Below are 23456 nucleotides of genomic sequence, written 5' to 3' on the forward strand. Positions count from 1 at the left end.
CTCGCTCCGAGGCCCACTTTCCCCTCGCTCCGAGGCCCAAGTCCCCTCGCTCCGAGGCCCACTTTCCCCTCGCTCCGAGGCCCAAGTCCCCTCGCTCCGAGGCCCACATCCCCTCGCTCCGAGCCCCAAGTCCCCTCGCTCCGAGGCCCACATCCCCTCACTCCGAGGCCCACATTTCCCTCACTCCGAGGCCCACGTCCCCTCGCTCCGAGGCCCAAGTCCCCTCACTCCGAGGCCCACATTTCCCTCACTCCGAGGCCCACGTCCCCTCGCTCCGAGGCCCACATTTCCCTCACTCCGAGGCCCACGTCCCCTCGCTCCGAGGCCCAAGTCCCCTCACTCCGAGACCCACGTCCCCTCACTCCGAGGCCCACATTTCCCTCACTCCGAGGCCCACATCCCCTCACACCGAGGCCCACTTTCCCCTCGCTCCGAGGCCCAAGTCCCCTCGCTCCGAGGCCCACATCCCCTCACTCCGAGGCCCACATTTCCCTCACTCCGAGGCCCACGTCCCCTCGCTCCGAGGCTCACTTTCCCCTCCCTCCGAGGCCCACTTTCCCCTCGCTCCGAGGCCCATGTCCCCTCGCTCCGAGGCCCACGTCCCCTCGCTCCGAGGCCCACGTCCCCTTCCTCCGAGGCCCACTTTCCCCTCGCTCCGAGGCCCACTTTCCCCTCACACCGAGGCCCCACTTTCCCCTCGCTCCGAGGCCCACATCCCCTCGCTCCGAGGCCCACTTTCCCCTCGCTCCGAGGCCCACATCCCCTCGCTCCGAGGCCCACATTCCCCTCACACCGAGGCCCACATCCCCTCGCTCTGAGGCCCACATCCCCTCGCTCCGAGGCCCACATTCCCCTCGCTCCGAGGCCCATGTCCCCCTCCCTCCGAGGCCCACTTTCCCCTCGCTCTGAGGCCCACATCCCCTCGCTCCGAGGCCCACTTTCCCCTCGCTCCGAGGCCCACATCCCCTCGCTCCGAGGCCCACATTCCCCTCACACCGAGGCCCACTTTCCCCTCGCTCCGAGGCCCACATCCCCTCGCTCCGAGGCCCACATTCCCCTCACACCGAGGCCCACGTCCCCCTCGCTCCGAGGCCCACATTCCCCTCGCTCCGAGGCCCACTTTCCCCTCGCTCCGAGGCCCACATCCCCTCGCTCCGAGGCCCACATCCCCTCGCTCCGAGGCCCACATCCCCTCGCTCCGAGGCCCACATCCCCTCGCTCCGAGGCCCACATCCCCTCGCTCCGAGGCCCACATCCCCTCGCTCCGAGGCCCACATTCCCCTCACACCGAGGCCCACATCCCCTCGCTCCGAGGCCCACTTTCCCCTCGCTCTGAGGCCCACTTTCCCCTCGCTCCGAGGCCCATGTCCCCTCGCTCCGAGGCCCATGTCCCCTCGCTCCGAGGCCCACGTCCCCCTCGCTCCGAGGCCCACTTTCCCCTCGCTCTGAGGCCCACTTTCCCCTCGCTCCGAGGCCCAAGTCCCCTCGCTCCGAGGCCCACATCCCCTCGCTCCGAGGCCCACTTTCCCCTCGCTCCGAGGCCCACTTTCCCCTCGCTCCGAGGCCCATGTCCCCTCCCTCCGAGGCCCACTTTCCCCTCGCTCCGAGGCCCACATCCCCCTCGCTCCGAGGCCCCTCGCTCCGAGGCCCACATCCCCTCGCTCCGAGGCCCACATCCCCTCACACCGAGGCCCACATCCCCTCGCTCCGAGGCCCACGTCCCCCTCGCTCCGAGGCCCACTTTCCCCTCGCTCCGAGGCCCACATCCCCTCGCTCCGAGGCCCACATTCCCCTCACACCGAGGCCCACATTCCCCTCACACCGAGGCCCACATCCCCTCGCTCCGAGGCCCAAATCCCCTCGCTCCGAGGCCCAAGTCCCCTCGCTCTGAGGCCCACTTTCCCCTCGCTCCGAGGCCCAAGTCCCCTCGCTCCGAGGCCCATGTCCCCTCGCTCTGAGGCCCACTTTCCCCTCGCTCTGAGGCCCATGTCCCCTCGCTCCGAGGCCCACTTTCCCCTCGCTCCGAGGCCCACTTTCCCCTCGCTCCGAGGCCCACGTCCCCTCGCTCTGAGGCCCATGTCCCCTCGCTCTGAGGCCCACTTTCCCCTCGCTCTGAGGCCCATGTCCCCTCGCTCTGAGGCCCACTTTCCCCTCGCTCCGAGGCCCACTTTCCCCTCGCTCCGAGGCCCACGTCCCCTCGCTCCGAGGCCCATGTCCCCTCGCTCCGAGGCCCATGTCCCCCTCCCTCCGAGGCCTACATCCCCTCGCTCCGAGGCCCAAGTCCCCTCGCTCCGAGGCCCATGTCCCCTCGCTCCGAGGCCCACTTTCCCCTCGCTCCGAGGCCCACGTCCCCTCGCTCCGAGGCCCACGTCCCCTCGCTCCGAGGCCCACATCCCCTCGCTCCGAGGCCCACTTTCCCCTCGCTCCGAGGCCCATGTCCCCCTCCCTCCGAGGCCCATGTCCCCCTCGCTCCGAGGCCCACATCCCCTCGCTCCGAGGCCCACTTTCCCCTCGCTCCGAGGCCCACGTCCCCTCGCTCCGAGGCCCACTTTCCCCTCGCTCCGAGGCCCAAGTCCCCTCGCTCCGAGGCCCACGTCCCCTCGCTCCGAGGCCCACTTTCCCCTCGCTCCGAGGCCCAAGTCCCCTCGCTCCGAGGCCCACTTTCCCCTCGCTCCGAGGCCCACATCCCCCTCACACCGAGGCCCACGTCCCCCTCGCTCCGAGGCCCACGTCCCCCTCCCTCCGAGGCCCATGTCCCCCTCCCTCCGAGGCCCACGTCCCCTCGCTCCGAGGCCCATGTCCCCTCGCTCCGAGGCCCACGTCCCCTCGCTCCGAGGCCCACTTTCCCCTCGCTCCGAGGCCCATGTCCCCTCGCTCCGAGGCCCACTTTCCCCTCGCTCCGAGGCCCACATCCCCTCCCTCCGAGGCCCAAGTCCCCTCGCTCCGAGGCCCACATCCCCTCGCTCCGAGGCCCAAGTCCCCTCGCTCCGAGGCCCACGTCCCCTCGCTCCGAGGCCCACTTTCCCCTCGCTCCGAGGCCCATGTCCCCTCGCTCCGAGGCCCACTTTCCCCTCGCTCCGAGGCCCACATCCCCTCGCTCCGAGGCCCAAGTCCCCTCGCTCCGAGGCCCACATCCCCTCGCTCCGAGGCCCAAGTCCCCTCGCTCCGAGGCCCACGTCCCCTCGCTCCGAGGCCCACTTTCCCCTCGCTCCGAGGCCCAAGTCCCCTCGCTCCGAGGCCCACGTCCCCTCGCTCCGAGGCCCACTTTCCCCTCGCTCCGAGGCCCATGTCCCCCTCACTCCGAGGCCCACGTCCCCCTCGCTCCGAGGCCCACATTCCCCTCGCTCCGAGGCCCACATCCCCTCGCTCCGAGGCCCACTTTCCCCTCGCTCCGAGGCCCATGTCCCCTCGCTCCGAGGCCCACATCCCCCTCACACCGAGGCCCACGTCCCCCTCGCTCCGAGGCCCACGTCCCCCTCACACCGAGGCCCACGTCCCCCTCGCTCCGAGGCCCACTTTCCCCTCGCTCCGAGGCCCACATCCCCTCGCTCCGAGGCCCAAGTCCTCTCGCTCCGAGGCCCACGTCCCCTCGCTCCGAGGCCCACGTCCCCTCGCTCCGAGGCCCACTTTCCCCTCGCTCCGAGGCCCACGTCCCCCTCGCTCCGAGGCCCACTTTCCCCTCGCTCCGAGGCCCATGTCCCCCTCCCTCCGAGGCCCACATCCCCTCGCTCCGAGGCCCACTTTCCCCTCGCTCCGAGGCCCACGTCCCCTCGCTCCGAGGCCCATGTCCCCTCGCTCCGAGGCCCACTTTCCCCTCACTCCGAGGCCCACTTTCCCCTCGCTCCGAGGCCCACGTCCCCTCGCTCCGAGGCCCACGTCCCCTCGCTCCGAGGCCCACTTTCCCCTCGCTCCGAGGCCCATGTCCCCTCGCTCCGAGGCCCATGTCCCCTCGCTCCGAGGCCCACTTTCCCCTCGCTCCGAGGCCCACGTCCCCTCGCTCCGAGGCCCACATCCCCCTCGCTCCGAGGCCCCTCGCTCCGAGGCCCACATTCCCCTCGCTCCGAGGCCCATGTCCCCTCGCTCCGAGGCCCAAGTCCCCTCGCTCCGAGGCCCATGTCCCCTCGCTCCGAGGCCCATGTCCCCTCGCTCCGAGGCCCATGTCCCCTCGCTCCGAGGCCCACATCCCCTCGCTCCGAGGCCCAAGTCCCCTCGCTCCGAGGCCCACTTTCCCCTCGCTCCGAGGCCCATGTCCCCTCGCTCCGAGTGCCATTTGTTGAGGCTGCTGGCTTTTTGCCTCTGGGTCGCTGACATCCTGCACATTCGGCCAAAGCAGGTGGGCTGGAGAGAGGGATATGTGTTCTGAACTGGTGTTGACAATGTCACTGGGACCTTTTGTGGTGAGCCATGTATGGGTACATAAGGCTGTTGTATATATGTTCACTATTGTTGTACTGTTCTATTACTGTCATTATCTCCACTGTTGTATATACTCACTGTTATTGCTGTTCTGTTATTGGCTGTTGCTGTTGGCTCCTCCTGTGGCTCCGCCCCTCTGAGGAGGTATAAAGCCCGTCGATCTGGGGCAGTCTGGCAGTGCGGGAGAAGCTGCAGGTTGGCACACTTTTAAGCTATTAAAGCATCGGTTCACTACTACTCAGCGTCTCGATTGAATTGATGACCTTCACCTTTAACCCGCCACAGGCCAGCCTTCCTGGTGACTTTGAGCCGGAGTCTGTGCAAAATTAATGAGGTTCCAAGCACGGAATGTAGCTCGGGACCCCCACTCTGGTCACTGGAAGGGGCGCTCCCAGAGCTGCCCACCACTCCACAGTCTGAAAATCAGAGAATTCCGCACAAGGATTCTGCAAAGGAATTTAAAATGATTAATTGGCAGGAAGAATGGAGAGAGACCAGAGAACTCTATATAGGGGATCTGGTGCCCTGGGACATGAATCCAGATGTTGGTATACAGATGCAGCAAGTGAGCAGCAAGGCAAATGGAATGTTTTGTTTATTATTCAGTATACAATTCGGCTGGTTAAGCTACAGTTGAACCGGGCTTTGGTGACACCACATCTGGACTGTGTACAGATTTGGTCGTCTTAAGAAAGGTTGTCTATTAGTCAACTAATATAGTGTTACTGTGTTATTGTGTAATATTGAAAAACCTTCTTTGGAATAAAAATATTAAAGTAAAGATATAATTGCATTAGATGTAATTCAGAGAAGGTTCATCTGACTAATTTCTGGGAAGAACGAGGATTGAGCAACTGGTGTTTAGAAGAATGAGAGATGATCTTATTGAAAGAAGATCCTGAAGGGGTTTGACAGAGTGGACACTGCCAAGATGCTTCCCCTGTGGTGGAGCACATAATCAGGGGACACAGTTCAAAATCAAACATCTCCCATTTAGGGCTGACTTTGTGAGAACTGTCTTTCTCTGAGAGCGGCCTTACATCTTTCACATTCTATTCCCGGGAGCACTGGAGTCTGCGTTGTTCAATATATATTTGATCAAAGGAGAGTCAAGGTTTATGGAATCAGAGACCCATTGGTTTCAGCACCCCTCCTCTTCTCTTGCGGTCCCCCCCTCCCCCACCGCCCCTCGGGTTGCACAGTCCTTTGGTTCTTCATCTTTTTTGTCCCTGGCTTACTCCTTCTTGCTGGCCTCGAACAGGTTTTGGAACAGGCTGACGAACTGCCCCCAAGTATCCAGGAAACCTTCCTCTGACCCTCGGATGGCGGACTTAATCTTCTCCAGGTGGAGAACTTTTGAGAGGTCAGCAAGCCAGTCTGCAACTTTGGGTGGTGCTGCCGATCACCAGCCGAGCAGGATTTTCCGGCGTGCGATCAGGGAAGCGAAAGCTAGGACGACGGCCTCTTCCCTATGTGTAACTCTGGCTGCTCCGATACCCCAAAGATTGCCACTATTGGGCGTGGCTTCACCCTCACCCCCACAACCTTGGACATTGCCTTGGAGAAGGCTGTCCAGAACCCAGCAAGCTTGGGGCAAGCCCAGAACATGTGTGTGTGGTTGGCCAGGCCCCTCTGGCATCGCTCACATTTATCCTCCACCTCCGGGAAGGACCTGTTCATTCGGGTTCTGGTCAGGTGCGCTCTGTGCACCACTTTGAGCTGCATTAGGCTTAGCTTTGCGCAGGAGGAGGTGGAGTTCACCCTGCTCAGTGCTTCGCTCCAGAGTCCCCATCCCACCTCTGTCCCCAGTTCGTTCTCCCATTTTTGTCTGGTCCCGTCCAGTGGAGTTCGGGCTCTGTCCAGTAGCTGTCCGTATATTTTCCCACATAGCTCCCCCTTCTCGCTGCTTGTGCCTATCAGGTCCTCTACTAGTGTGCTTTCTGGGGCCCCGGGGTTCCCTACTGTCTCTTTGCGGAGGAAGTGCTTCATTTGGAGGTGTCTCAATTCCTGTCCTCTTGCTAGTTTCCACTTCCTCGTCAGCTCGTCCAGTGTCACCAGTCTGCGCCCTACAGTATGTCCCCGTCAGTGTGCCCCCGTCCCGCCTCCATCTTTTGAAGGTGGTATCTAGCATGGCTGGGGGGAATCTGTGATTGCCGCAGATGGGGGCCATGGGGGACATTTTGGTTATCCCGAAGTGCTGTCTCAGCTGGGTCCATGTTCTCAGCAAGGCCGCTACCGCTGGGCTCATTGTGTACCTTGGTGAGGAGAATGGGAGTGCTAAATCAGGGAAAGCACCTGGGCCGGATGGGTACCCAGCAGAATTTTATACAGAATTTGCGGCGGACCTGGCACCACATCTGTTGGGGGCGTTTAATGAAGCACTGGAGAAGGGGGAGTTGCCGGAGACGATGAAGCAGTAGTAATCACACTAATCCCCCAAAAAAGGGAAGGATCCGGTGGAATGTGGGTCGGATAGACCCATATCACTATTGCACACGGATGTGAAAGTATTGGCTAAGTTGTTGGTGGGCAAGATGGAGGAGTGTGACCTGGGGGTGGTGGCAGAAGATCAAACAGGCTTCGTGAAGGGCAGGCAGCTTGTGAGTAATATAAGACGGCTGCTGAATGTGGTGATGAATCTGTCGAGAGCTCTGGTACCGGAGGTGGAGGTGTCCATGGATGCGGAGAAAGCATTTGATCGGCTGGAGTGGCGGGACTTGTTTGAAGTTTTGGGAAGGTTTGGGTTTGAGCCGAGATTTGTGGCATGGGTGCGGTTGCTGTATGAATGATATGAGGTCACAAAGCTTTGACTTACACAGGGGTACGAGGCAGGGGTGCCCGCTGTCGTTGCTGCTGTTTGCGCTGGCCATAGAGCCATTGGCGATGGCTCTCAGGGGGTCGGCAGAGTGGCAAGGGATAATGAGGGGACAGAGGGAGCATCGGGTGTCGCTCTATGCCGATGACCTCTTGCTGTATGTTTCAGATCCGTTGGAGAGTATGGGAAGGATTATGGGCCTGTTGGGGAGGATTGGAGGGTTCTCGGGATACAAGCTAAATATAGGGAAAAGCGAGGTATTCCCGGTGAATGAGCTGGCACAGTGGGCTAATTTAGGAGGGATGCTATTTACGGTAGCGAGGGATAGGTTTAGGTACTTGGGGATTCAGGTAGCGAGGGAATGGACGGGGCTCCATAAGTGGAACTTAACGAAGCTGGTGGAGGAGGCCAGGGAGGATCTTAAGAGGTGGGATACACGGCACTTAACGTTGGCGGGGAGGGTCCAAGTGGTGAAAATGAATATTCTGCCGAGGATTTGGGGCGGGATTCTCCGACCCCCCGCCGAGTCGGAGAATCGCCCGGGGCCGGTGTCAATCCCGCCCCCGCCGTGTCCCGAATTCTCCGCCCCCCGAGATTCGGCAGGGGCGGGAATCGCGTTGCGCCGGTCAGCGGGCCCTCGGGCCGAAGTCCCGCCGCTGAGCAGCGGGATTGGCGGCGCGGTCCTAGGGGGGTGGCGCGGGGCGATCTGACCCCGGGGGGTGCCCCCACGGTGGCCTGGCCCGCGATCGGGGCCCACTGATCGGCGGGCGGGCCTGTGCCATGGGGGCACTCTTTTTTTTCCGCCTTCGCCATGGTCTTCACCATGGCGAAGGCAGAAGAGACCCCCTCCCCTGCGCATGCTCCGGTATGACGTCAGCAGCCGCTGACGCTCTGGCGCGTGCACAGACTTACGCCAGCCGGCGAAGTCCTTTCGGCCCCGGCTGGTGTGGCGCCAAAGGCCATTCACGCCAGCTGCAGGAGTGGGAACCACTCCAGCGCGGGCCTAGCCCCTCAATGTGAGGGCTTGGCCCCTAAAGGTGCGGAGAATTCCACACCTTTGGGTCGGCCCAACGGCGGTGTGGTTCATGCCACTCCGACACGCCGGGTCCCCCCACCCCGCCGGGTAGGGGAGAATCTCGGCTCTTGTTTATCTTTCAGGCTCTCCTGATCTTTATACCGAAGACCTGTTTTCGGAAAGTGGGCGGGGAAGGTGCTGAGGGTGGGGAGAACCCGGCTACAGAGGCAGATGCAGCAGAGGGGGTTGGTGTTGCCAAACTTGCTTCATTATTATTGGGTGGCGAATGTGGACAAGGTGCGGTGGTGGGAAGGAGAAGGGGTAGAGTGGGTTAGGATGGAGGAGGAATCTTGTAAGGTGTCTAGTTTGAGGGCTATGGTGACGGCAGCATTGCCAATGGCTCCGAGTAGGTATTCAGGGAGCCCAGTGATGGAGTCCACGGTGAAGATATGGAATCAGCTGAGGAGGCATTTTAGGGTGGAAGGGATGTCGGTGCTAACGCCTCTGTGCCAGAATCATGGGTTTGAGCAAAGGGGGGATGGATAGTGCATACAGGAGGGGGGGGGGGGGGGGAGTGGATGGTCAAGGGGAGGGATTTGTATTTGGAGGAAATGTTCGCCAGTCTGGAGGAGCTAAGGGAGAGGGTAGAGCTGCCAAGAGTAGTGAGTTTAGGTATCTACAGGTTACGTACTTTGCACAAAAGGTCTGGAAGGGGTTCTCTAGATTGCCGGGATACACCCTGCTGGAGCGACTGCTGCTCCCAGATGTGGAAGGGGAGGGAAGAATCAGGGATATATACAAGTGGCTGAGAGAGCTGCAGGGAGGCGAGCGGGTGGTGAAGATCAAGGAGAAATGGGAAGCGGAGTTGGGAATGGAGATCAATTGGGGAGTATGGAGTGAGGCATTGCGAAGGGTAAACGGGACCTCCTCTTGTGCAAGGATGAGCCTGATACGGTTTAAGGTGGTGCACAGGGTGCATATGACTCAGGCGAGAATGAGTGGGTTCTTTCAGGGGGTAGCAGATGAGTGTGAGAGGTGTGGGCGGGGGCCAGCGAATCATGCGCACGTTTTGGGGTTGTGAAAAATTGGGAAGATTCTGAGCGGGAGTGTTCGCGGTCTTAGCCAGGATAGTGGAGGAGGGAGTGGACCTGGACCCTTTCGGTGGCGATATTTGGGGTTTCAGAGAAGCCGGAGCTCATGGAGAGGAGGAAGGCCGATGTATTGGCCTTCGCCTCTCTGACTGCATTGCGACAAATTTTACTGGAGTGGCGGTCGGCATCGCCACCGGGGGTAGCAGCATGGTTGGGTGACCTGTACGACTTCCTGCGGTTAGAGAAGATGAGTTAAGGGGCTCAGCAGGGGAGTTTGAAAAAAGGTGAGGGATGTTTGTGACTGTGTTTGAGGAGCTGTTCGTCGCAGGGGGGTGGGTGATGGGGAGCGGGGGGGGGGGGGGGGGGGGTGTAAAATCTATACAAACTGTATAGTTGATTGTTGGGAAGAATATTTCCCAGGGTGTTTATTTGCTGTAACCTACTTTGATACAAGTTTGAATAAAATGCGTTTAAATAAAGAGGATGGGAGTGCTACTGTAGCCAGGGCCCAGAGGATTGTTCCTTTACAGATGCCTCTTCCATTCGTACCCAATCTGTGTCGGGTTCTTGTACCCATCCCCTCACTTTTTCTGCCATTGCTGCCCAGTGGTAGTATTGTAGGTTCGGCAGAGCCAGGCCCCCTCTGACTTTCCCTCTTTGCAGTGTCGGTTTGGGAATTCTCGGGTTCTTACCCCGCCCCACACAAATGCCATGATTAGCTTGTCTATGTTTTGGAAAAAGGCCTTGGGGATGAAGATCGGGATGGATCTAAACAGGAAGAGGAACCTTTTGAGAGTGGCGAATGTTTAGAGAGAGGCGAATGTTGTTCCTCTGTTCAAGAAAGGGAATAGGAATGACCCTGGTAATTATAGGCCAGTTAGTCTTACTTCAGTGGTCGGTAAGTTAATGGAAAAGGTCCTGATGGATGGGATTTATGACCATTTGGAAAGATGCAGCTTAATCCGGGATCGTCAACACGGATTTGTGAAGGATAAGTCTTGCCTCACAAATTTGATTGAATTCTTTGAGGAGGTAACTAAGTGTGTAGATGACGGTAGAGCAGTTGATGTACATGGATTTTAGTAAGGCGTTTGATAAGGTTCCCCATGGTCGGCTCATGAAGAAAGTAAGGAGGTGTGGGACAGAGGGAAATTTGGCCAATTGGATAAGTAACTGGCTATCACATAGAAGACAGAGGGTGGTGGTGGATGGAAAATTTTCAGACTGGAGACCAGTTACCAGCGGTGTACCACAGGGATCAGTGCTGGGTCCTCTGCTATGTTGCTCATTATGCTTTCCTTAATTTGCTCTGTTTTAATTACCTTTGCTCAAGAGTCGCCAGGTATCTTTTTGATACCACCACAAGGTTCAAAACCGAATACTGATCAATGACTCGATACACCAGTTAGTAGTTTGAAATCAATGCACGTTTATTTACACACACAGTCAATTATTACTCATGCACAAACTCTACTCACTAAACTACAACTACTACTAAAAGCCTATACTTAGCTTCGGGCGCCCACTCAGTCAGAGGAACAATGGCCATTGTCCGGTTCTGGTACTGCTGGCTTCGAACTGATATAGAATAGTAGCTAGGAGCGTCTATCTCGTAGCGTGCGTTGACCTTAGACTTACTTGGCTGGTGCTTGGCGGGTCTCTCGTCGCTGAGAGCCAAAGGCCAAGGTGAAGAAGAAGAGGAAGAAGAGAGCAATCTGGCTTTGGGGACTCTTCTTTATACCCCAAAGGGTTACGCGCCCTTCTGGGCGGTTCCTGAACTTGGCCCCAATTAATTGGACCATGTCGCAATCGTTTGTATCGATTCTCTCCAATAACGGGGTCGTTGCTTAATCACTGGGCGGGCCCTAGGTAACCGTTGGCCTGCCTTTGTTTTAGTCTCCACTGGTGCCGGGGAGTCTGCCCTGGTACCGATTGTTTAAATGTTTCTCTTTTGTCCCCGGAAATAGCTCATTACTATGCTAATGGCTTGTAGTATCAGTTCTGTCTGGTATCTGCAAGTTCCAATCCACAGGCAAACCTTGAACCTGCTTGTTTTCCTAGCACTGTCCAATTTTCCCTGTACTCTTTGCGAGTGTCCATTTTGGAATCGGGACGCGGCCACCCCAGGTGGCTACAGCTATTTGTGATTTTTATCAATGACTTGGAAGAGGGGGCTGAAGGGTGTCTTAATATAAACACAGGATGGCCAATGAACACACAGAACACAGCAGCCAATCACTAGACAGGACATGGCCACTATAAAGCCAGAGTTTTCCCGCTGTCTTGGGATCCAGCCTCTGAGACAGTCAGAGCCCGTGAGCAACAACTACAACATCCACCATGTGGTAGTCAGATAATCTGGTCAGGTTAGCCTCAGGTCTCCAGTCAACTCAGCATAGTGTCAACCCACAGTTCAAGTATGTTTAATAGTTAAGAGTTCAATAAAATAGAGTTGCATTTCTTCAAGTATTGGAAGCCTGTCCCTCTCGCTGCTGCAGTAAACACAGTCCTCGCAGACTCAGTTTACCCGACACATCATGGTACCAGTGAGTTATGCTCGAGTTTGGTGGACCTACATTGAGATAATCTGCCTTTGACCAGCGATCAGCCATCCGGTAACATGGACAGCGTCCGCCCTCCCCCACAGCTCCGCATCGCCGGCAACCTCGGTGCCAACTGGAAGATTTTCAAGAAAAGGTTCCAGCCGGCTCAGCCGAAAGAGACTCTGCAGCCGCATGAACTGGTGTCTTCCCCATGGTCCAAAGTTGGTGTTGACCTCTTTCATGCAAAGGGCCGAGACTATGTCCTCCTCGTGGACTATTTTTCTAACTACCCCGAGGTGGTCAGACTGACTGACCTCATATCAGCAACTGTCATCAAGGCATGCAAAGAGACCTTTGCCCGTCATGGCATTCCACTTACAGTCATGACTGATAATGGCCCGTGCTTCTTCAGTCAAGAGTGGACGGATTTTGCCCGGCAGTACAATTTTACGCACGTCACTTCAAGCCCCCACTACCCCCAGTCGAATGGAAAGGCTGAAAAGGGGGTTCACATTGTTAAAAAACTGTTGTGCAAAGCTGCTGATTCGGGTTCGGATTTTAACGTGGCGCTGTTAGCCTACAGGGCGACTCCTTTGTCCGCTAGCCTGTCCCCAACACAGCTGCTAATTGACCGCACACTATGGACGATGGTGCTGGCTATCCACATCCCGGACTTTGACAATTTTCCGATCCTGCAGAGGATGCAACAGTCTCGGGCCCAAAGCAAGTTGGTGTATGGCGCCCACGCCACAGATCTCCCTGCTCTGGTCCCTGCTGACCGGATTTGTGTTCAGCTACCTGACGGTGGCTGGTCTGCCACAGCTGTGGTGGTCAAGCAAGTGGCCCCCAGATCGTTCCTTGTTCACATGCATGATGGCTCCTTTCTTCGGCGTAATAGGCTGGCACTGCGGCTGCTTCCACGCTCGCCACCTCAACGTGATGTCCCGCCTCGCATGCTGGTTCCTCAGGACGCGCCCTTCCACGAGGCCACCGATCTGCCAGTTATTTTACCGACCTCTACATTGGAGGCACTTCTGCCCGTTCCAGTGCAGGTGGCCGCTGACCCACCCTTGAGGCGGTCAACCAGAATTCGTCGCCCACCATTGAGACTGAATTTATAGACTGAATGTTGCATTACCTTGTGATCCATTTACACATCTGTACATATTGTTTCTTCCTAATTTGTTATCTGCCCTCTATCTGCACGAGACACCTTCCCATGTAAATACGTTCACATACTTTGTATATAGTCAGGCTCCTGTACACACACACTCACTATTTAATGACCTATACACATTTTGTAAAAGTAAAAAAAAAAGGGGGGAGATGTCATAATATACACACAAGTATATGATGGTGCACAGACAGGCAGTGATTGACACACAGGATGACCAATGAACACACAGAACACAGCAGCCAATCACCAGACAGGACACGGCCGCTATAAAGCCAGGGGGCACTAGTTTTCCCGCTCTCTCGGGATCCAGCCTCTGAGACAGTCAGAGCCCGTCAGCAACAACTAGAACACACACCATGTGGTAGTAAGATAGTCTGGTCAGGTTAGCCTCAGGTCTCCAGTCAAGTCGGCATAGTGTCAACCCAGAGTTCAAGTATGTTTAATAGTTAAGAGTTCAATAAAATAGAGTTGCATTTCTCTAAGTGTTGGAAGCCTGTCTCTCTCACTGCTGCAGTAAACGCAGTCCTCGGAGACTCAGCTTACCCAACACGTCAAAGGGTGGGTCAGTAAATTTGCTGATGACACCAAGATTGGTGGAGTAGTGGATGAGGTGGAGGGCTGTTGTAGGCTGCAAAGAGACATTGATAGGATGCAGAGCTGGGCCGAAAAATGGCAGATAGAGTTTAACCCTGATAAGTGCGATGTGATTCATTTTGGTGGAAAATATTTGAATGCGGATTACAGGGTCAACGGCAGGGTTGTGAGGAATGTGGAGGAACAGAGAGATCTTGGGGTTCATGTCCACAGATATCTGAAGGTTGCCACTCAAGTGGATAGAGCCGTGAAGAAGGCCTATAGTGTGTTAGCGTTTATTAACAGGGGGCTTGAGTTTAAGAGCCGCGGGGTTATGCTGCAACTATACATGACCCCGGTGAGACCACATTTGGAGTATTGTGTGCAGCTGTGGTCACCTCATTATAGGAAGGATGTGGGAGCATTGGAAAGGGTGCAAAGGAGATTTACCAGGATGCTGCCTGGTTTGCAGGATAGGTCTTATGAGGAAACATTGAGGGAGCTAGGGCTTTTCTCTTTGGAGCGGAGGAGGATGAGAGGCGACTTAATAGAGGTTTGTAAGATGACGAGGGGGATAGATAGAGTGGACGTTCAGAGACTATTTCCTCGGGTGGATGTAGCTGTTACAAGGGGGCATAACTATAAGGTTCAGGGTGGGAGATATAGTAGGGATGTCCGAGGTAGGTTCTTTACTCAAAGTGGTTAGGGTGTGGAGCTCCTGATTGGTTGTTCCGGGGAGATTTGCATACGTGCAGTGCGGTCAGCCTAATTTGGAGGTGTACCTGCGATAGAGACCCGAGGAGTTCGAGTACAAGCAAGCATCCAGCAGAGGGCAGCAGAGCGGAGCTACTGATTGGTTGTTCCGGGGAGATTTGCATACGTGCAGTGCGGTCAGCCTAATTTGAAGGTGGCTTGTGAAGGGGCTGTTGTCAAGTGACAGGGATGTCTCCGATCGGCTGCAGGACATACTGAAGGGGGAGGGTGGACAGCCAGTTATCGTGGTGCATATAGGCACCAACGATATAGGTAAAAAAAGGGATGAGGTCCGACAATCAGAATTTAGAGAGTTAGGAGATAAGTTAAAAAGTAGGACCTCAAAGGTAGTAATCTCAGGATTGCTACCAGTGCCACGGGACAGTCAGAGTAGAAATTCAAGAATAGTCAGAATGAATACGTGGATTGAGAGATGGTGCAGGAGGGAGGGGGTTCAGATTTTTGGGACATTGGAACCGGTTCTGGGGGTGGTGGGACCATTACAAACCGGATGGTCTACACCTGGGCAGGACTGGAACCAATGTCCGAGGGGGTGCTTTTGCTAACACTGTTGGGGAGGTTTTAAACTAATGTGGCAGGGGGATGGGAACCAGATTAGGAAGTTAGAGGTCAGTAAAGAAGCAGCAACTAAAGCCAGTAAGGTACGAGACAATAAACTCAATGTGACTAAGGGGAAGAGTAGACAGGGAAGAAATGATGAACGCAAAGGTGGTCTGAGGTGCATTTGTTTTAATGCAAGAAGTGTAGCAGGTAAGGCAGATGAACTTAGGGCTTGGATCAGTACCTGGGAATATGATGCTATTGGTATTACTGAGACTTGGTTGAGGGAAGGGCAGGACTGGCAACTGAATATCCCAGGGTATAGATGCTTCAGGAGGGATAGAGAGGGAGGTAGAAGGGGTGGAGGAGTTGCATTACTCGTCAGAGATGATATCACAGCTGTGATTAAGGAGGGCATGATGGAGGATTCGAGCACTGAGGCAATATGGGTGGAGCTGAGAAATAGGAAGGGTGCAGTAACATTGTTGGGACTTTACTACAGGCCACCCAAAAGCGAGCATGAAGTAGAGGTACAAATATGCAGACAGATTATAAAAAAATGTAGGAGCAATAAGGTGGTTGTGATGGGAGATTTTAACTTCCCCAACATTAAGACCATAAGACATAGGAGTGCAAGTAAGGCCATTCGGCCCATCGAGTCCACTCCGCCATTCAATCATGGCTGAATGGCATTTCAACTCCACCTACCAGCATTCTCCCCGTAGCCCTTAATTCCTCGCGACATCAAGAATTTATCTATCTCTGCCTTGAAGCCATTTAGCGTCCCGGCCTCCACTGCACTCCGCGGCAATGAATTCCACAGGCCCACCACTCTCTGGCTGAAGAAATGTCTCCGCATTTCTGTTCTGAATTTACCCCCTCTAATTCTAAGGCTGTGCCCACGGGTCCTCGTCTCCTCGCCTAATGGAAACAGTTTCTTTGCATCCACCCTTTCTAAGCCATGTATTATCTTGTAAGTTTCTATTAGATCTCCCCTTAACCTTCTAAACTCCAATGAATACAATCCCAGGATCCTCAGCCATTCATATGTTAGACCCGCCATTCCAGGGATCATCCGTGTGAATCTCCGCTGGACACGCTCTAGTGCCAGTATGTCCTTCCTGAGATGTGGGGCCCAAAACTGGACACAGTACTCCAAATGGGGCCTAACCAGAGCCTTATAAAGGCTCAGTAGCACATCGCTGCTTTTATATTCCAACCCTCTTGAGATAAATGACAACATTGCATTCGCTTTCTTAATCACAGATTCAACCTGCATGTTTACCTTTAGGGAATCCTTGACTAGCACTCCCAGATCCCTTTGTACTTTGGCATTATGAATTTTCTCACCGTTTAGAAAGTAGTCTATGCTTGGATTCTTTTTTCCAAAGTGCAAGACCTCACATTTTCTCACGTTGAATTGCATCAGCCATTTCCTGCACCACTCTCCCAAACTGTCTAGATCCTTCTGCAGCCTCCCCACTTCCTCAGCACTACCTGCCTGACCACCTAACTTCGTATCATCGGCAAACCTTGCTGGAATGCCCCCAGTCCCTTCATCCAGATCATTAATATATATGGTGAACAGCTGCGGCCCCAACACTGAACCCTGTGGGACACCACTGGTCACCGGCTGCCATTCCGAAAAAGAACCTTTTATCCCAACTCTCTGCCTTCTGTCAGACAGCCAATCCTCAACCCATGCCAGTAGCTCACCTCGAACACCATGGGCCCTCACCTTACTCAGCAGCCTCCTGTGCGGCACCTTATCAAAGGCCTTTTGGAAATCCAGATAGACCACATCCACTGGGTTTCCCTGGTCTAACCTACTTGTCACCTCCTCAAAGAATTCTAACAGGTTCGTCAGGCACGACCTCCCCTTACTAAATCCATGTTGACTTTTTCTAATCCGACCCTGCTCTTCCAAGAATTTAGAAATCTCATCCTTAACGATCGATTCTAGAATTTTACCAACAACCGAGGTTAGGCTAATTGGCCTATAATTTTCCATCTTTTGTCTTGATCCTTTCTTGAACAAGGGGGTTACAACAGCGATCTTCCAATCGTCCGGGACTTTCCCTGACTCCAGTGATTTTTGAAAGATCTCAACCAATGCTTCCGCTATTTCTTCAGCCACCTCTCTCAGAACTCTAGGGTGTAGCCCATCGGGGCCAGGAGATTTGTCAATTTTAAGACCTTTTAGCTTTTTTAGCACCATCTCTTTTGTAATGGCAACCATACTCAACTCAGTCCCCTGACCCTCTATAATTTTTGGGATATTACTCATGTCTTCCACTGTGAAGACAGACGCAAAGTACTTATTAAGTTCTCCAGCCATTTCCTCGTCTCCCATCACTAGCCTTCCGGAATCAGTTTGAATTGGCCCAATGTCTACTTTGGCCTGTCGTTTGTTTCTTATGTATTGAAAGAAACTTTTACTATAATTTCTTATATTACTGGCTAGCCTGCCTTCATATTTGATCCTCTCCTTCCTTATTTGTCTCTTTGTTAACCTCTGTTTGTTTTTGTAGCCTTCCCAATCTTCTGATTTCCCAGTGCTTTTGGCCACTTTATAGGATCTCTCTTTTTCTTTGATACATTTCCTGACCTCCTTTGTCAGCCATGGCTGTCTAATCCCTCCCCGGATAATCTTTCTTTTCTTGGGGATGAACCTCTGTACAGTGTCCTCAATTATGCATACAAACTCCTGCCATTTTTGCTCTACTGTCTTCCCCACTAGGGTCTGCTTCCAGTCGATTTTCGCCAGTTCCTCTCTCATGCCCTCGTAATTACCTTTATTTAACTGGAACACCATTACATCCGATTTTGCCTTCTCTCTTTCAAACTGCAGACTGAACTCAACCATATTATGATCGCTGCTTCCTAAGTGTTCCCTTACTTTAAGATCTTTTATAAAGTCTGGTTCATTACATAGCACTAGGTCCAGAATAGCCTGCTCCCTTGTGGGCTCCATGACAAGCTGTTCCAAAAAGCCTTCTTGTAAGCATTCCATGAATTCCTTTTCTTTGGATCCACTGGCTACGTTATTTACCCAATCCACCTGCATATTGAAGTCCCCCATGATCACCGTGACCTTGCCTTTCTGACATGCCTTTTCTATTTCCCGGTACATGTTGCGCCCCTGGTCCTGACCACTGTTAGGAGGTCTGTACATAACTCCCATTATGGTTTTTGTGCCTTTGTGGTTCCTCAATTCTACCCACACAGACTCCACATCATCCGACCCTATGTCGTTTAGTGCCATAGATTTAATTTTGTTCTTAACTAACAAGGCAACCCCACCCCCTCGGCCCACCTCTCTGTCTTTTCGATAGGTTGTATATCCTTGGATGTTTAACTGCCAGTCCTGAACCCCCTGCAGCCATGTCTCTGTGATGCCTACCACATCATAATCATTCACGATGATCTGTGCCATTAGTTCATCTACTTTGTTACAAATGCTACGAGCATTCAGGTAAAGTGCCTTAATGCTAACTTTCTTATCATTACAGATATTGGAAGTCCTAAGATGTCCAAAGTTATCCTTCCTTTTTGTTAAATTCCTAGTCTGCCTCAAGCTTAAATCCACCTGCCTACATGTTATCCTCCTGCGTATCTTGCCATTTAACTCCATGCTCCGTCGCTTTCACTTTCCCTTCCCCCCAACACAGAAGTTTAAAGTCCTACTGACCACCCTATTTATCCTCTTCGCTAGAACACTGGTTCCAGATCGGTTCAGGTGGAGACCGTCCCAACGGTACAGATCCCCCCGGTTCCAAAACTGATGCCAATGTCCCATGAAGTGGAATCCCTCTTTCCCACACCAATCCCTTAGCCACGTGTTTACTTCCCTAATTTTCTTGTCCCTATGCCAATTGGCACGTGGCTCGGGCAGTAATCCGGAGATTATGACCCTTGAGGACCTGTATTTAAATTTTCTTCCTAGTGCTTGATAGTCCCCGAACAGGTCCTCCACCCTAGCTTTACCTATGTTGTTAGTCCCAACGTGGACCACAACAACTGGATCCTCCCCCTCCCGCTCCAATATCCTTTCAAGCCGGTCAGAGATGTCCCGCACCCTGGCACCGGGCAGGCAACACACCATGCGAGACTCCCGATCCGGCTTGCATAGGATACTATCTGTCCCCCTAATTATAGAATCCCCTATAACAACTACTTGTCTTTTTACTCCCCCCTCTTGAATGGCTTTCTGCACCATGGTACCGTGGTCAGCTGGCTCATCCTGTCCAGAGCCCTTTTCCTCATCCATACAGGGAGCAAGTCTCATACCTGTTGGACAAGGTCAAGGGCTGAGGCTCCTGCACTCCTGAACTCAGGTTCCCCCTGCCTGCCTCACTAACAGTCACACTCTGAAGTCCCTGATCACTTACTGAATGTGAATTACTTAATCTCCCAGGTGTGACTGCCTCCTGAAACAAAGTGTCCAGTAACTCTCCCCCTCCCGGATGTGCCGCAGTGTTTGAAGCTCAGATTCCAGATCATCAACTCTGAGCCGGAGTTCTTCCAGCGACCAACACTTGCTGCAGATGTAGCAAGCGGGCAGCAGGGTAGCAGGGCAGCAGGGTAGCATGGTGGTTAGCATAAATGCTTCACAGCTCCAGGGTCCCAGGTTCGATTCCCGGCTGGGTCACTGTCTGTGTGGAGTCTGCACGTCCTCCCCCTGTGTGCGTGGGTTTCCTCCGGGTGCTCCGGTTTCCTCCCACAGTCCAAAGATGTGCGGGTTAGGTGGATTGGCCATGCTAAATTGCCCGTAGTGTCCTAATAAAAGTAAGGTTAAGGGGGGGGTTGTTGGGTTACGGGTATAGGGTGGATACGTGGGTTTGAGTAGGGTGATCATGGCTCGGCACAACATTTAGAGGGCCGAAGGGCCTGTTCTGTGCTGTACTGTTCTATGTTCTATGTGGTCATTGCCATTCACGAGGGGAACAGCCAGCTCCCACATCATACAACTACAGCCTAGTGGTTAGCACAACCGCCTCACGGCGCTGAGGTCCCAGGTTCGATCCCGGCTCTGGGTCACTGTCCGTGTGGAGTTTGCATGTTCTCCCCGTGTCTGCGTGGGTTTCGCCCCCACAACCCAAAAATGTGCAGAGTAGGTGGATTGGCCGCGGTAAATTGCCCCTTAATTGGAAAAAATAATTGGCTAATCTAAATTTTAAAAAAAAATCATACAACTACAGCACATCACCTGCCCAGCCATCTCTGATTAGTAATTAATTTATTACTTTGTATAAATTTCAGTTTAAAAGAAAACAAACTTGGATACCTCTGCTATAGTCTTTTTCAACCTAGTTCTGGTTAACAAATAAGAAAAAGAAAAATAATAATGTAATAAGGCACTCATCTGCTCACCCCAATAGGTCTTATTATTAGGTTAGAGGAGGAGGGCAGGTGGGAGACACTACACGTGTAGTGTCTCGGGTGCTTGACTTCCGTTGAACTCCTTGGGTCACTGATGCAGGTGCACCTTCAACTTACACTGACCGCACTGCACGTATGCAAATCTCCCCAGAACAACCAATCAGAAGCTCTGCTCTGATACGATTCGTGTAGTGTTGGAGGCGTAGATGGAGCAGAGTTTGTAAGGAGCATCCAGGAGAGTTTTTTAGAGCAGTATGTAAATAGTCCAACTCGGGAAGGGGCCATACTGGACCTGGTATTGGAGAATGATCCCGGCCAGGTGGTTGATGTTTCAGTCGGTGATTACTTTGGGAATAGCGATCACAATTCCGTAAGTTTTAGAATACTCATGGACAAGGACAAGAGGGGTCCGAAAGGAAGAGTACTAAATTGGGGAAAGGCAGAGTATAACAAAATTCGGCAGGAGCTAGGGAATGTGGATTGGGAGCAGCTGTTTAAGGGTAAATCCACATTTGAAATGTGGAAGTCTTTTAAGGAAAGGTTGATTAGAGTGCAGGACAGACATGTCCCTGTGAAAATGAAAGATAGAAATGGCAAGATTAGGGAACCATGGATGACGGGTGAAATTGTGAGACTAGCTAAGATGAAAAAGGAAGCATACATAGGTTTGAGGCAACTCAAAACTGATGAAGCTTTGGAGGAATATCGGGAAAGTGGGACGAATCTCAAACGCGCAATAAAGAGGGCTAAAAGGGGTCATGAAATATCTTTGGCTAACAGGGTTAAGGAAAATCCCAAAGCATTTTATTCGTATGTAAGGAGCAAGAGGGTAACTAGAGAAAGGATTGGCCCACTTAAAGACAAAAGAGGGAATTTATGCGTGGACTCAGAGGAAATGGGTGAGATTCTTAATGAGTACTTTGCATCGGTATTCACAAAGGAGAGGGACATGACGGATGTTGAGGCTAGGGATGGATGTTTAAATACTCTCGGTCAAGTTGTCATACGGAAGGGGGAAGTTTTGAGTATTCTAAAAGACATTAAGGTGGACAAGTCCCCAGGACCGGATGGGATCTATCCCAGGTTACTGAGGGAAGCGAGGGACGAAATAGCTGGGGCCTTAACAGATATCTTTGCAGCATCCTTGAGCACGGGTGAGGTCCCGGAGGACTGGAGAATTGCTAATGTTGTCCCTTTGTTTAAGAAGGGTAGCAGGGATAATTCAGGGAATTATAGACCTGTGAGCTTGACGTCAGTGGTACGCAAACTGTTGGAGAAGATACTGAGGGATAGGATCTATTCACATCTGGAAGAAAATAGACTTATCAGTGATAGGCAGCATGGTTTTGTGCAGGGAAGGTCATGTCTTACAAACCTAATAGAATTCTTTGAGGAAGTGACAAAGTTAATTGATGAGGGAAGGGCTGTAGATGCCGTATACATGGACTTTGGTAAGGCGTTTGATAAGGTTTCCCATGGCAGGTTGATGGAAAAAGTGAAGTCATATGGGGTTCAGGTGTACTGGCTAGATGGATAAAGAACTGGCTGGGCAATAGGAAACAGAGAGTAGTGGTGGAAGGGAGTGTCTCAAAATGGAGAAGGGTGACTAGTGGTGTTCCACAGGGATCCGTGCTCGGACCACTGTTGTTTGTGATCTACATAAATGACCTGGAGGAAGGTATAGGTGGTCTGATTAGCAAGTTTGCAGATGATACTAAGATTGGTGGAGTTGCAGATAGCGAGGAGGACTGTCAGAGAATACAACAAAATATAGATAGATTGGAGAGTTGGGCAGAGAAATGGCAGATGGAGTTCAATCCAGGCAAATGTGAGGTGATGCATTTTGGAAGATCAAATTCAAGAGCGGACTATATGGTCAATGGAAGGGTCTTGGGGAAAATTGATATGCAGAGAGATCTGGGAGTTCAGGTCCATTGTACCCTGAAGGTGGCAACGCAGGTTGATAGAGTGGTCAAGAAGGCATACAGCATGCTTGCCTTCATCGGACGGGGTATTGATTACAAGAGTTGGCAGGTCATGTTACAGTTGTATAGGACTTTGGTTTGGCCACATTTGGAATACTGCGTGCAGTTCTGGTCGCCACATTACCAGAAGGATGTGGATGCCTTGGAGAGGGTGCAGAGGAGGTTCACCAGGATGTTGCCTGGCATGGAGGGTGCTAGCTATGAAGAAAGGTTGAGTAGATTAGGATTGAGGTCTACAAAATTATGAGAGATATGGACAGGGTGGACAGCAACAAGCTTTTCCCAAGAGTGGGGGTGTCAGTTACCAGGGGTCACGATTTCAAGGTGAGAGGGGGAAAGTTTAAGGGAGATGTGCATGGAAAGTTTTTTACGCAGAGGGTGGTGGGTGCCTGGAACGCTTTACCAGCGGAGGTGGTAGAGGCGGGCACGATAGCATCATTTAAGAAGCATCTAGACAGGTATATGAATGGGCGGCAACAGAGGGAAGTAGACCTTGGAAAATAGGAGACAGGTTTAGATTAAGGATCTGGATCGGCGCAGGCTGGGAGGGCAGAAGGGCCTGTTCCTGTGCTGTAATTTTCTTTGTTCTTTGTTCTTTGCTGTGATAGTGAAGTCGGACACTTTAGGAACTTTCAAGCGGTTATTGGATAGGCACATGGAGCACACCAGAATGACAGGGAGTGGGATAGCTTGATCTTGGCTTCGGACAATGCTCGGCAAAACATCGAGGACCGAAGGGCCTGTGCTGTGCTGTACTGTTCTATGTTCTACGTTCATCTTGATCGTCTGCACTCTTCCCGCCAGGGAGAGTGGGAGTGAGCCCCACCGTTGAAGGTCTTTTCTTACTTCCTCCACCAGGCTGGTCAGGTTCCACTTGTGGATCTGTGTCCCGTCTCTGGCTATCTGGATCCCCAGGTAACGGAATCTGTTCTGGGCCGTTTTGAACGGGAGCCCCTCCAGCTCTGTCCCTCCCCCTTTTGGTTCACTGGGAATGTCTCGCTTTTGCCCAGGTTAAGTTTGAAACCCGAGAAGGTTCCAAACTCTTTTAGTATTTGCAGTATTGCCTTTGGTCCCTCCTGTGGCTTTGAGACATAGAGGAGCAGGTCATCTGCATAGAGTGAGACTCTGTGCTCTCTGTCTCCTCT

Source organism: Scyliorhinus canicula, chromosome 1, assembly GCF_902713615.1.
Source record: "Scyliorhinus canicula chromosome 1, sScyCan1.1, whole genome shotgun sequence".
In the NCBI taxonomy this organism is placed as follows: domain Eukaryota; kingdom Metazoa; phylum Chordata; class Chondrichthyes; order Carcharhiniformes; family Scyliorhinidae; genus Scyliorhinus; species Scyliorhinus canicula.